Below are 12,615 nucleotides of genomic sequence, written 5' to 3' on the forward strand. Positions count from 1 at the left end.
AGAATTTATTGAACAAAGATTTGTTGCAACAACATGAGAAGAAAGAAGATGATTATGTAGTGTTGGATGATACTCCAAAAAATGATGTTCCAGCCATTTCTCATGATGTGCAACAACCACAACAACAAATACCACACACATTAGTGAATGTTAGATAGTCAACAAGGCAAATTAGACCTCTAGAAAGATTCTCTCCCTCTTTGTATTCAATTTTACTTGTTGATGCTGGTGAACTTGAATGTTATGATGAAGCTATGCAAGTGGATACTAAGATTCAATGGGAGTTTGAAATGAAAGATGAAATGGACTCTTTGTTGAAGAATCAAGCATGGGATTTATGCAAGTCAAAGAGCTTTATAGAATAAGTGGGTTTGCAGGTTGAAAGAAGAGGAAGGAGGTAAGAAAATATTTAAAGCCAGGTTAGTTGTGAAAGGATTTCAATAGAAAAAGGGCATTGATTTTGATGAGATATTTTTTCCTGTTGTTAAGATGACTTCTATCCATACTATTTTAAGTCTTGTGGCTATTAAAGATTTTCATTTAGAGCAGCTTGATGTTAAAATTGCCTTTCTTCATGGTGATTTGGATGAAGAGAAATATATGGCTTAGCCATAGGGATTTGTAGTCAAAGATAAGGAGAACTTAGTGTGAAAATTGAAGAAAAGTTTATATGGCTTGAAGCAAGCACCTCAGCAATGGTATCTAAAATTTGATAGTTTTATGCATGAGCATCGATACAATAGGTGTCATTCATATCATTGTGTTTATTTTAAGAGGTTGGATGATGATAGCTACATTATTTTATATTTATATGTTGATGATATGCTTGTAGCTATGTCTAACATGGATCACATTAAGGGGCTAAAATGCCAATTAGCACATGCATTTGCTATGAAGGATTTGGGGGCAGCAAAAAAAATCCTTGGTATAAATATTTGTAGAGATAGGAAAAATAGAAAATTGACACTATCTCGGGGTGATTATGTTGAGAAGGTGTTGCAACATTTCTCTATGGAGAATGCTAAAGCTGTCAGCATAGCTTTACCTGGTCATTTGAAGTTGACTAAGGAGATGTGTCCTAAGAAACAAGAAGAGGAGGATAAGATGTCCAAGGTACCCTATGCTTTAGCTATAGGAAGCTTGATGTATGCTATGGTATGTACTAGGCCAGATATTGCCCATGCAGTGGGAGTCATTAGCAAGTATATGAGTCATCCAGGAATTGAGCATTGGAATGTCGTCAAATGGATTCTCAGATATTTAAGAGGAACATCTAATAAGTGTTTACACTTTGGGGGTTCTACTACTGATTTAAAAGGCTATGTTGACTCAGATTTGGCAAGGGATATTGATACTAGGTGGAGTACTATAGGTTATGTCTTTACTATTGGTGGGGTAGCCATGAGTTGGGTTTCTAGGTTACAGAAGGGTAATGCTTTATCCACTATAGAGGTAGAGTATGTAGCTATTAAGAGGTAGCCAAGGAGATGATATAGCTTTAGTTCTTCTTGCAAGAATTAGGACACCCTCAAAGTGATAATTTTTTTTTATAGATAGTCAAAGTGTCATTCATCTTGCAAAGAATTCAGCTCTACATTCAAAGACCAAACACATACAGTTGTAGTACCATTTAATTCAGTCAGTTTTGGAGGATGGATAGTTAAAGCTAGATAAGATACATACAAATGAAAATCCAATAGATATGTTTACAAAGGTAGTAACAAGGGAGAATTAAAATCCTCTTATTCTTTGGTTGGCCTTCTAGACTAAACATGAATAAAAAAACAATAGAGTCTAGGGGTGGTTTGATCTAGTTGGAGCCTCATGTGGTAGCGGTATAGCTACAAGTTTAGTCTTCGAGTGGGAGATTATTTTTTAGTGTGGATCCTAATCAATCCCCAAGTGGGAGATTATTAGTTTGTGGTGACTAATTAGGAAAGTACCATATATACTTCATAAATTCTTTGGGTCTTGGGGCATCGCCCTGAAAAAAAATGTTAGGCCCTATTTTATCAGGATTTTGGGCCAACATATAATTATTAATTATAACCCTAAAGTGGTAAAATACTTGTATAAAAGTGCTTAGGGTTAGGGATTGTTTTATAAGAGATTACAAATTGTAATCATGTTGTAATCACTAGATCATAATAATATTGAACTTGTTGTTTGGTGGATGTAGCCTAGGGATTTGAGTGAACCATGTTAAATCTTGGTGCCTTGTGTTCTTTTCTGTGTGATCTATTATTTTTTATTATTGGTTATATTTGCATGTAATTGTTATTTATGTGTGTGGTTTAATCCTAACACAAAAGTAGGAGAAATTTTCAAAGAATGAATAAAGAAGGTGACAATCCAAAAAGTGTAGAATACCCAAAGGGGGAGAAATGTTGAAGATAAAGATGATAAAGATACAAACTAAGTGATTCTAGTACTTAATCTATTGCAAAGAATCTAAATAATTTTAGGGAGTTGAAAAGTTGTATTATTGTTGATGCATACATTTGATTATCTTATGTTTAATGTTTTGTAATGTAAAATATTATGTTATGTATTGTCATCAATGCCAAAGGGGTAGATTGTTAGCCACAAGTGATAATGTAATTGAGAATACTATTATTTAATGTGAAAGAATTATATCAGTTGTTATATTATCACTGATGTCAAGCCTTAGTTGGTTAGACATTATGCTAATTCAATAAAGTGTCATAGAATTTGATTGATGAACAGAATTGGAGGAAAGTATGATGATGATAGAGTTGATAAGTATTGGTATCCAATGGGTAGTTGAATGAGTTAGACACTAATTGTGTAATGTTTTTATTATTATTTTTTAATCATGTGAAGTTGGAGTAAAGTTCATGTATTCAGTGGGCTACAATAGTTATACTGAGTGAAAGAAGGAATACACTATTCCCCAAGATACCAAGTATTAACCAACTTCCTAGCAAAGTAAAGATGGAGTTCAATTTTAACTGATTGATGTTAGTGTTATCCAAGTTCCTAGCAAAGTAAACATGCCAGAGTTTGGTATTGAGTGATATTAGTGTTACCTAAGTGAATTTTCAATGTTCACCAAGTATGAGATGGAAGAAAAAGTTAAGAAAGATGATATATGAGGCTGACTTAGGATGAAAATAAATAATGCTCAAGAAGTTCAAAGGCTAAAGTAAAAGGTTGCTACAAGATCTATCAGTGGAAAATTGTAAGGAAGATTTGATGAAGGATATTTAAGAAAGATAAAGATGAGAACAAAATTAAATGAAGTTCTATATTTTGAGTTTCTAAATATAATGAATCTAAGATCTACAATCATGATTAAGTGGAAAACATTAGAAGGATATAGAATGGAGAAGTTAATTATTTATGGAGATGATTGTGACTATTTTTTTTTGTTGGTTTAATGTTGACTAAGTAAAAATTATAGTCAAAGATGAAAAAAATAATATTGTAATCAATTATTCTCTCTTGTACTTTGAACTTCTCATTAATTCTTACATTAGCAATTTTCATAAGAGTTTTAGTTCTCTAATTGCAACATCTATAATCCTTTCTTTCCAATGAATAACCAAGAAACATACCTTCATCACTTCTACCATCAAACTTACCAATTTCATTATCTCTCTTAATGTAACACTTACTTCCCAATATCCTAAAATACTTAACTATAGGTGAATGACCAAACCACAATTCATAAGGTGTCTTGTTGGTAATCTTCCTAACTTGAACATTGTTCATAGCGTAGACTATTATATTTACTACTTATCTCCAAAATGTCTTGGATACATTACGTTTTGCCAACATGGCTCTAGCTACTTCTGTTACAGACTTGTTTCTTCTTTTTGCAATGTCATTCTGTTCAACAGTTCTTGGATATGATAGCTATCTTTTAATTCCATTTTCCTCACAAAATATGTTAAACTCATTTGAAGTAAATTATCCTCCTCTATCTAATCTTAAACATTTAATCTTTACACTAGATTCATTCTCAACTCTATTCTTGAATATCTTTTTCAAATGCCTCAAATTTCTCTTTAAGAAATGCAACCCACATCACTCTAGAAAAATAATCAACAAGAATCATAAAATAAATTTCACCATAGAATCCTCTTATCTTTATAGGATTTTTTATATTTTTATGTACAATCTCCAACTTTGTTGTAGTGGTAAACTTCTTGCTAGGAGAAGAGGTTCTATTATGCTTTGCCAAAACACATTCCTTGCAATTGTGTTAGTAGGCTTTATAATCTTTGGCAAATCTCTAATAGCAAACATTTTACTAGTGCTCACATTACTATCAAAGTATATATAATATAATCTCTTATGCCATAACTAACTGTCATCTACCTTTGTAGCCAAACATGTCATTTCAATAGGATTCAACTGAAATACATTAGCTCTAGATTTGGTTCCTATTCCAATTACCTTTTCATATTTATCTCTGATCATGCATGTCTTTTCTATGAACCACAAGTGTTAACCTTTTTCTACTAATTTTCCAACACTCAAAAGATTGTGCTTTAGACCATCAACAAAGTATACATCCTCAGTATTACTTTTACCATCAAGAGTTATAGATCCAATACCTTTTATTGGCATACTGCAATGCTTCCCACTCTGACAATTCCTCCATCCTAACATTTGAAATCAACAAGCTTGTTCATATAACCAATCATATGATGTGAATAGCTATTTTCAATTATCCAATTAGATTTTTTTTCAACTTGTGATACTAGAGCTATCTTCTCTATAATTTCCTCTTTAATTTCCACAAATCCAATTTCATCATCACTAGTACTTAATGCTTGATCATCAGAATCATTATCTTTATTTGCATACAAATAGTCTCTATCTTTTCTAGGCTTATGACTTCCCTTATACTTTTTCTCCCTTTTTGGACACTTAGATGCATAATGACCATAATTATTGCAAGTCCAAAACTTAAAGATTTTCTTACCTCCCTTTTCTCTTTTGATCAGAAGGGCTATTACTTCATCATTCTTTCTTTCTTGTTTAGATTTGTTGTTGCTAACAAAATCTCCTCTAGAAATTGTGCTCCTTGATAGGTTAGGTTGAATGTTCAAGGCACTAAACACTTTTTTTGTTCTGGTTAGTTCTCTAGACTATTTAAGTTCATTCTCAACTACTTCAAGTCTTCCAAGCAATGTATCCTTTGTGAAATCTTTGGTACATGATATCGACAACTGTATCATCTAAACTGCTTGCTTGAATGGTGTTGTTAGAGTTTTCAATATATTCCATATAACCTCATCATCTTCTTTCTTTCCTCCTTGAGCTTTAATACCTATAGTAATTTCTAATATCCTACCTATATATGTTCTTACTGATTCATCTTCCATCATCTTAGCATATTGAAATGTACAAATCCAACTTTGTAGCCTCAACTTCTTAGAATGTGCATCACCTTCAAAACTATTTTCCAAAGCTTTCCAAATCAAATGTGAAGTAGGAAGTGATTTTACCTAATTACACTCAATTTTAGGAAGTGTAGTCAATGGTGCTTCTCTAGCTCTCATGTCACACATGAAAAGATCTCTTTTTGTCTTGGTGTAAGTTTCCAAATCTTTTTCTTCAATGATTTTCGTCACTAATTTTTTCAAGATCCAATCTCCTAGACCCATACATAACAATTGTGTCTTCATGTTTTCCTTCCAGCTATCATAGTTTGTTCCATCAAACTTTAGATTATCTTTCCTAAACATGTTCACCATGGATCTCCCAAAGCTATAAAACTTTTTCTTCAAGGACCTAAGGCTCTAATATCAATTGTTAGAAACAATAGTTGTGGAAATGATGCCTAGGGAAACCCTTGATTAGGGGAAAACCCCAGTTGGAATGATGCCCACAAGATGATGTACTAATATAAATATTCCTTGTTAGAGGATAGACTATGTTAGGAGTCTATTACAACATTTAGTACAATGAGCCCTTGTTAGGAGACTTTGAATCCATGTTATGAGATTCCAACCCTATTAGGAGTTTTGGTATAATGTATGCGAGAAGATCCCACTACCCAAACATGCAATTTCAACTACAAGAAGAGCTCACTATTCAAACAAGTTATTTCCTGGTATCTTCTTCATTCCTCTATACTTTCTTCTATCCTATCAACAAGACCAATAACTAGTAGACCTTGTAGACTAGGTCATGAACCTTGGATCCAAATACCAAACCTTGGATCACTTAGACAAACCTTGACAATGAAGTTTCCTTCACTTTTGCACTACTCTGTTGCTTTTTGAACATTTCCAAGTTCCATATATCCATATTATGATAAAGGAAAATATCTTTCCTTTATACTGCATATGTGAAAATGAGGCCTCGATTCTTTAACCTACACTTCAACATGGTCATTGTATGCAGATTCATCCTAGAATGAACATGGAAGGGTTCATCCAAGAGGTATGACAATGCAACTTGTTGCCTTGTATCTAGAATTATTTTTCCTATGTGCTCTCACGACAAGATGCAGGCAACTAGAACTTTCTAGAATGAAGGATTTATGCAAAATATGAGTGTGCAAGTAATCTATATGAAATGTAATTTATTCAATTAAGCAATAAAAGAAACTAAACTAGATGTATGCATTATTAAGCTAAATTATATTAAGATATTAAGTAAAAGCACATGTAAGAGCTTATGAAAGTGAGTATTCAATTCAATAGCATCAAAGTCCAACCTCTGTAATGAGGGATTGAGAGCCCCTTAAATGTAATCTAGGAATGGATCAACAGTTAGGATCAATTTTGATGAATGGTTAAGATTAGATAGAAGATTTTGTTAAGATAGAAACTTCCTTATGTAGGTGAAGTTAATTATTTCAGATCTAAGTGTGATAAGTAGTTAACTGAACTTTTAATAAGTGTTAGAGCAAGTTAACTGGATTGATTCCAATTTTGAGAGGTAGTTCACTTAGAATTTCCATTTTAGAACTAAAGAGAGGATTTTGAAGATATTATTTAATTTAATAAGTGAGACATGACCTCATAAATGCCTTTTTATATTTAATTGAATAATCTAATTCAATTGATTAATAGGAAAAATCAAAACTAGGATTGCCTAGTAGAATAGGACTTTATAATTGATCAAAAATAGACCAGAATTGGGGATCATGGAAACGAGCCAATTTTGGGGTATTACATTTTGACCCTCTTTGAATGAATGTGTGAGCAACATGTTCGATTCAAAGAAAATTATAAAGTATGATGTGAAGATCAAGAACTGAGATTGGTTCTAAAATTGATGACATAGAGACCAATTGATAAGTCTTTCAAGACTATCTCCAGAATAGAGTCTAATCTTAAGGAATCCAAGTAGAACACCTAGATACCTAAATTGGTAAGATTTTAAGGATTGTCTCTAGAATGAAGCTTAACCCTAAGGAATCTAGATAGAACACCTAGATACCTAAGATTGATAAGCTTTTAAGGATTGTCTCAAAAATAGAGCTTAACCCTAAGGAATCCAGATAGAACACCTAGATACCTAAGATTGATAAGCTTTTAAGGATTGTCTCTAGAATGGAGCTTAACCCTAAGGAATCCAGATAGAACACCTAGATACCTAAGATTGATAAGCTTTTAAGGATTTTATCCAAAATGGAGCTTAACCCTAAGGAATCTAAATAGAACACCTAGATACCTAAGATTGATAAGCTTTTAAGGATTGTCTCTAAAATAGAGCTTAACCCTAAGGAATCTAGATAGAAAACCTAGATACCTAAGTTGAATAAACTTTTAAGGATTATCTCCAGAACTAAGCTTAATATTAAGGAATCTAGATAGAACACCTAGATACCTAAGCATGAAAGATAACATGATCCAATCATGAGTCATAGAATCATCCTCAAAATGAGGCTTGATCCTCAAGAGTTGGGGTTTAGACTATCCTGATACCTATCCATTGAACTCTAATAAAGACTGTTATAAGATGTGATTAGCTGATGAAAAGATGAGATAGATGACAAAGATGCTAGATAGAATGGGGATGAGATGCCCTGAGTGACAAAATGCCCTTAGTGATAAGGACATAAGATGGGAACAAGATGCCCTAAGAAATGAATATTTAGATTGAGTCAAAATTTAGATTCAATGATGTAATCATCCTATCTTTGAATGAATGTGCAAGCAGCACATTCGATTAAAAAAAATTAGAAAGTATGATGTGAAGATCAAGAAATGAGATTGGTTCTAAAATTAATGACACAAAGACCAATTGATAAGATTTTAAAGATTATCTCCATAACAAAGTCTAATCCTAAGGAATCCAAGTAGAACACCTAGATACCTAAATTGATAAGCTTTTAAGGATCATCTCTAGAATGGAGCCTAACCCTAAGGAATCCAAATAGAACACCTAGATACCTAAGATTGATAGGATTTTAAGGATTGTCTCCAGAATGGAGCTTAACCCTAAGGAATCTAGATAGAACACGTAGATACCTAAGATTGATAAGCTTTTAAGGATTGTCTCCATAACAGAGCTTAACCATAAGGAATCAAGATAGAACTCCTAGATACCTAAGATTGATAAGCTTTTAAGGATTATCTCTAGAATGAAGCTTAACCCTAAGGAATCTAGATAGAACTCCTAGATACCTAAGATTGATAAGCTTTGAAGGATTGTCTCCAGAATGGAGCTTAACCCTAAGGAATCTAGATAGAACACTTGGATACCTAAGTTGAATAAGCTTTTAAAGATTATCTCCTAAATGGAACTTAATCTTAAGGAATCCGGATAGAACACCTAGATACCTAAGCATGAAAGAAACATGATCCAATGATGAGTCATAGAATCATCCTCAAAATGAGGCTTGATCCTTAGGAGTTGAGGTTTAGAATGTCGTGATAGCTATCCATTGAACTATGATAAAGACTATTATAAGATGTGATTAGCTGATGAAAAAATGAGATAGATGACAAAAATGCTAGATAGAATGGGGATGAAATGCCTTGAGTGATGAAATGATCCTAGTGATAAGGACATAAGATGGGAACAAGATGCCTTGAGCAATGAAGATTCAAATTGAGTCAAAATTTAGATTCAATGATGTAATCATCCGACCCCCTTGAGAGTGAAATTGAAAGATGGCACACAAGAAATATGATATATAGCAGTATGTTGAGAGATACAAAAGAAATTTGAGAGTTAGCAGAATATAGAAGAGATTAGAATGATCAGAAGAAAATTCAAAGTTAATTCAGTGTGAGTCAAGGTCTAGAAGACCAAGTTTGACCAAAAGTTGACCAAGTTTGACCACAGTTGACTTTTTTAAGAATAAATATTTGAAAGTTTGAAGAATTTTGAGTTGAAAAGGTTTCAAGTTTCACAAAGTATCAGCAAAATCTAGACTGCACAAGCATTTGATCACGTCGGTCCCAAAATTTTAAAACGTGTTTTTGAGCTACTTAAGTGTGTCAGATTTTGAATTTGATCCCAAAAATGGATTCAGAACAATCAAATTAGTAAGAGGGTGATTTTTTCCCAAATCAAAACACTTTGAAAAATTAGTTCAAAACTTATATAAGGGCCCAAGGGGTCATTTTCAAATCATTTGTGCATTTGTCTTCAGTGGAGAAGAGAGCTCTAAGAGAGATATGGTAGTCCCATTGTGATTACACTATTTCAAGTAGTCCAAACAACATAGTTGGCCATCAGATTATGGACCTCTGGTGAGTAGTCGACAAACTCACTTTGTATTTGATTTTTCATGCATTTTGAGGTTTTTTAGCATTTCTTTTCATGTTTTAAATTTTGGTCAATTAGTTTTTGGGTGAGGATGTCCTTCCTCACACAAGCCCAATCTTTCTTCGCATGAAGATACACATCCTGGTGTTTCTTTGCACACGTCAGTGGGGAATCTCGTGAGGAGATACCCACCTTTCGCTCAAGATGTGTGGGATTTTGAGTATTCATCACTTATAGTCTCATCGCCTCTTGTGCAAGAATGTAATTCTTCACGTGAGGATTGTTTTCTCATGCAAGGACATGTTTTCTATGTGAGAACATGAATTTTCATGCAAAATGCTAGTGTTGAATCATTGCATTTTTTGATTGTTTCACTTTAATTTTGTAGTTGTTTTGTCATCTTTTTGACTTGTTGAGTGAGTACTGACCATTTGCATGTTATTTTTGTTAGTGTGTGCAAATGGTCTTTGATGACATCATGTTCAAGTCACATTATCCACTGTACGCAGCTCTATTGTAGAGCTTAGATGATGCCAATATGGCACATATTTATTGTTTGGGATTTACCTCTCTATGTCGGATCCCAGCACTACTGATGAATCACGGCCTGCTGACAACACTGGTGGAGTGTTTCCATTCAGAGATGAACACCTTTCATCTTTCATAGGGGGAGATGATGATCACACCAAAGGACATTTACATGATATTGCAGATACCCTTCCATGGCTCGAGGGTAGTCTATGACATAGTGCCCCACGTCAGCATTGAGGGCCATCTTCCAATAGGAATTGGTGATAGGGTGAGCCATCACATGGGATGAGCTCATCCATACCTATGGGAGCATGCACAGGTTAGCATTAGTGTTAGTCATTTTCATCAACTGCTTCTTGGTGTTGGACATAGGACAACATGGGCTAGAGTGTATATGGGGGATCACACTTCAGAGAATGCTCAATTCTCTTGAGTGATTCAAATGGGGCCAATGCATATTGGCATACATGTTCTATGAGATGCACGAGATAGTGTATCATGAGTAGAGAAGTATGGGCATCGAAGTATATATTTTGTAGATTTGGGCATGGGAGCACTTACCAGTGACAAACCCATTTTTGAGGATGCTTGAGAGCCTATGTAGCCATACATATGTAGATATATAGGATAGCTTACCCAAGTAGGCCTAGGTAAGATAGAGCATCCATGGACTTGTCTCAATGACCTAGTCTCTTTTGTATGGCAACCCTCGAGAGAGATCGAGGATTGGGATGACACTCCCATAGAGCTGAGCTAGATGTTCTCCTCATGGTCACTGTTAGGCCAAGTGACACATATTATTGAGAGATTCCCCATCACATAGGTGTGGAGACAGTATGGGCAGCCACAAGCTATCTCCCAGGAGTATTGTGCTTATGCAAGATTAGCGAGAGATTTGGATCGGGGGTGGTCTATGAGACTAGATCCTAAGCGGTCAATGATTGACATGCACAACCTAGTTGCATCATAGTGGGATTACCTTCTAGAGATAGCAAATTGTAGGATGATACCTACATACCAGGCATACTTTATCAGTCACCCCTTTCCATGTTTCATAGATCCTGTGAGGATGGCAGTGCAGGGAGCATAGTAGGCACTTGCACAGGGTCTAGTCCAGTAGCTGGCACAGTAGCAACCACCATAGGTGAGACATAGGGTATGGTAGGTGCAGATTCCCCCACAACAGATGGGATCAAACATAGGTACTAGCAGTAGTGGGGTGGAACAGGGCCAATGGCAAAGACTGTGGGTGAAGAAGTAGGTACCTGAGCAATAGCTCGAGATGTTGGATGAGGAGATGTAGGAGTAGCCTACTATTGGGCCTCAGGATGCCTTGAGGAGAGTGAGGGAGAGGATTAGGTAGGCCTCTTGATAGCTGGGAGAGTTGTAGATATAGGTGGCAGTGAGGGATGTGTAGTTTGTAGAGAGAGACCATGAGATCAAGAGGCTATGAGAGCAGGTATAGGTAGCTGAGTAGAGGGTGGAGATGCTATAGGATAAGGTGAGACTACAGGTTGCTCGAGTGGCCTATTATTTTACAACATACTCTATAGTGGTGCCCAATGAGGCTTAGTAGGTGCCTCATTTTTCTTAGTATGCTTGGGATTCTAGGGGTGCACACCCACCAGCAAGGCCAAAAATGCCTCCTCCTCCTCCTCCAGGAGGTGAGGGTAGTGGATAGAGTTAGACATTTGATGCTCTTACCTCCAATTTTTGTGAGACATTTGATGCTCTTACCTCTAGTTTTTGTGATTTTGGCTATGTATTGATTGGTGTGCTAGCACCATTTTGTATTGACACATTCTTTGGATAGCAATATATATATATATATGAGATTTTAAGTCGAGCATCTTGTGTTCATGTCATTGTTAGTATATGTTTTTAGATTTGATGCTCTTACCTCTAGTTTTTGTGATTTTGGCTATGTATTGATTGGTGTGCTAGCACCATTTTGTATCATTTTTTACTGATAGTGCTCAAGTAGCACACATTTTGTATTGACACATTCTTTGGATACCAATATATATATATATATATATATGAGATTTTGAGTCGAGCATCTTGTGTTCATGTCATTGTTAGTGTATGTTTTTAGATTTGATATACATGAGATGTTTTATTGCTATGATTATGGGATGAAAATGTGATGCGATGCATGGATGTATTGTTGATTTGATTTGTTTATGTAGATGAGATGGATGTATGATTTTATGAATGGAATGCATAGGTAAAGGAACTGACATCTCATGTAGTGTTTCATGTTTTTGCTTGATACTGAATGGTATCTCATCAAGGAGTGAGAGAGGATGATCCATAGAATCAAATTCTTGTGTAGTTATAAAGAATCATGATACTTTGAAGAGAGTAAGAATCCCTCAT

This window comes from Cupressus sempervirens, chromosome 2 (genome assembly GCF_028749045.1).
Source record: "Cupressus sempervirens isolate cs-2001-9-10 chromosome 2, ASM2874904v1, whole genome shotgun sequence".
Lineage (NCBI taxonomy): Eukaryota > Viridiplantae > Streptophyta > Pinopsida > Cupressales > Cupressaceae > Cupressus > Cupressus sempervirens.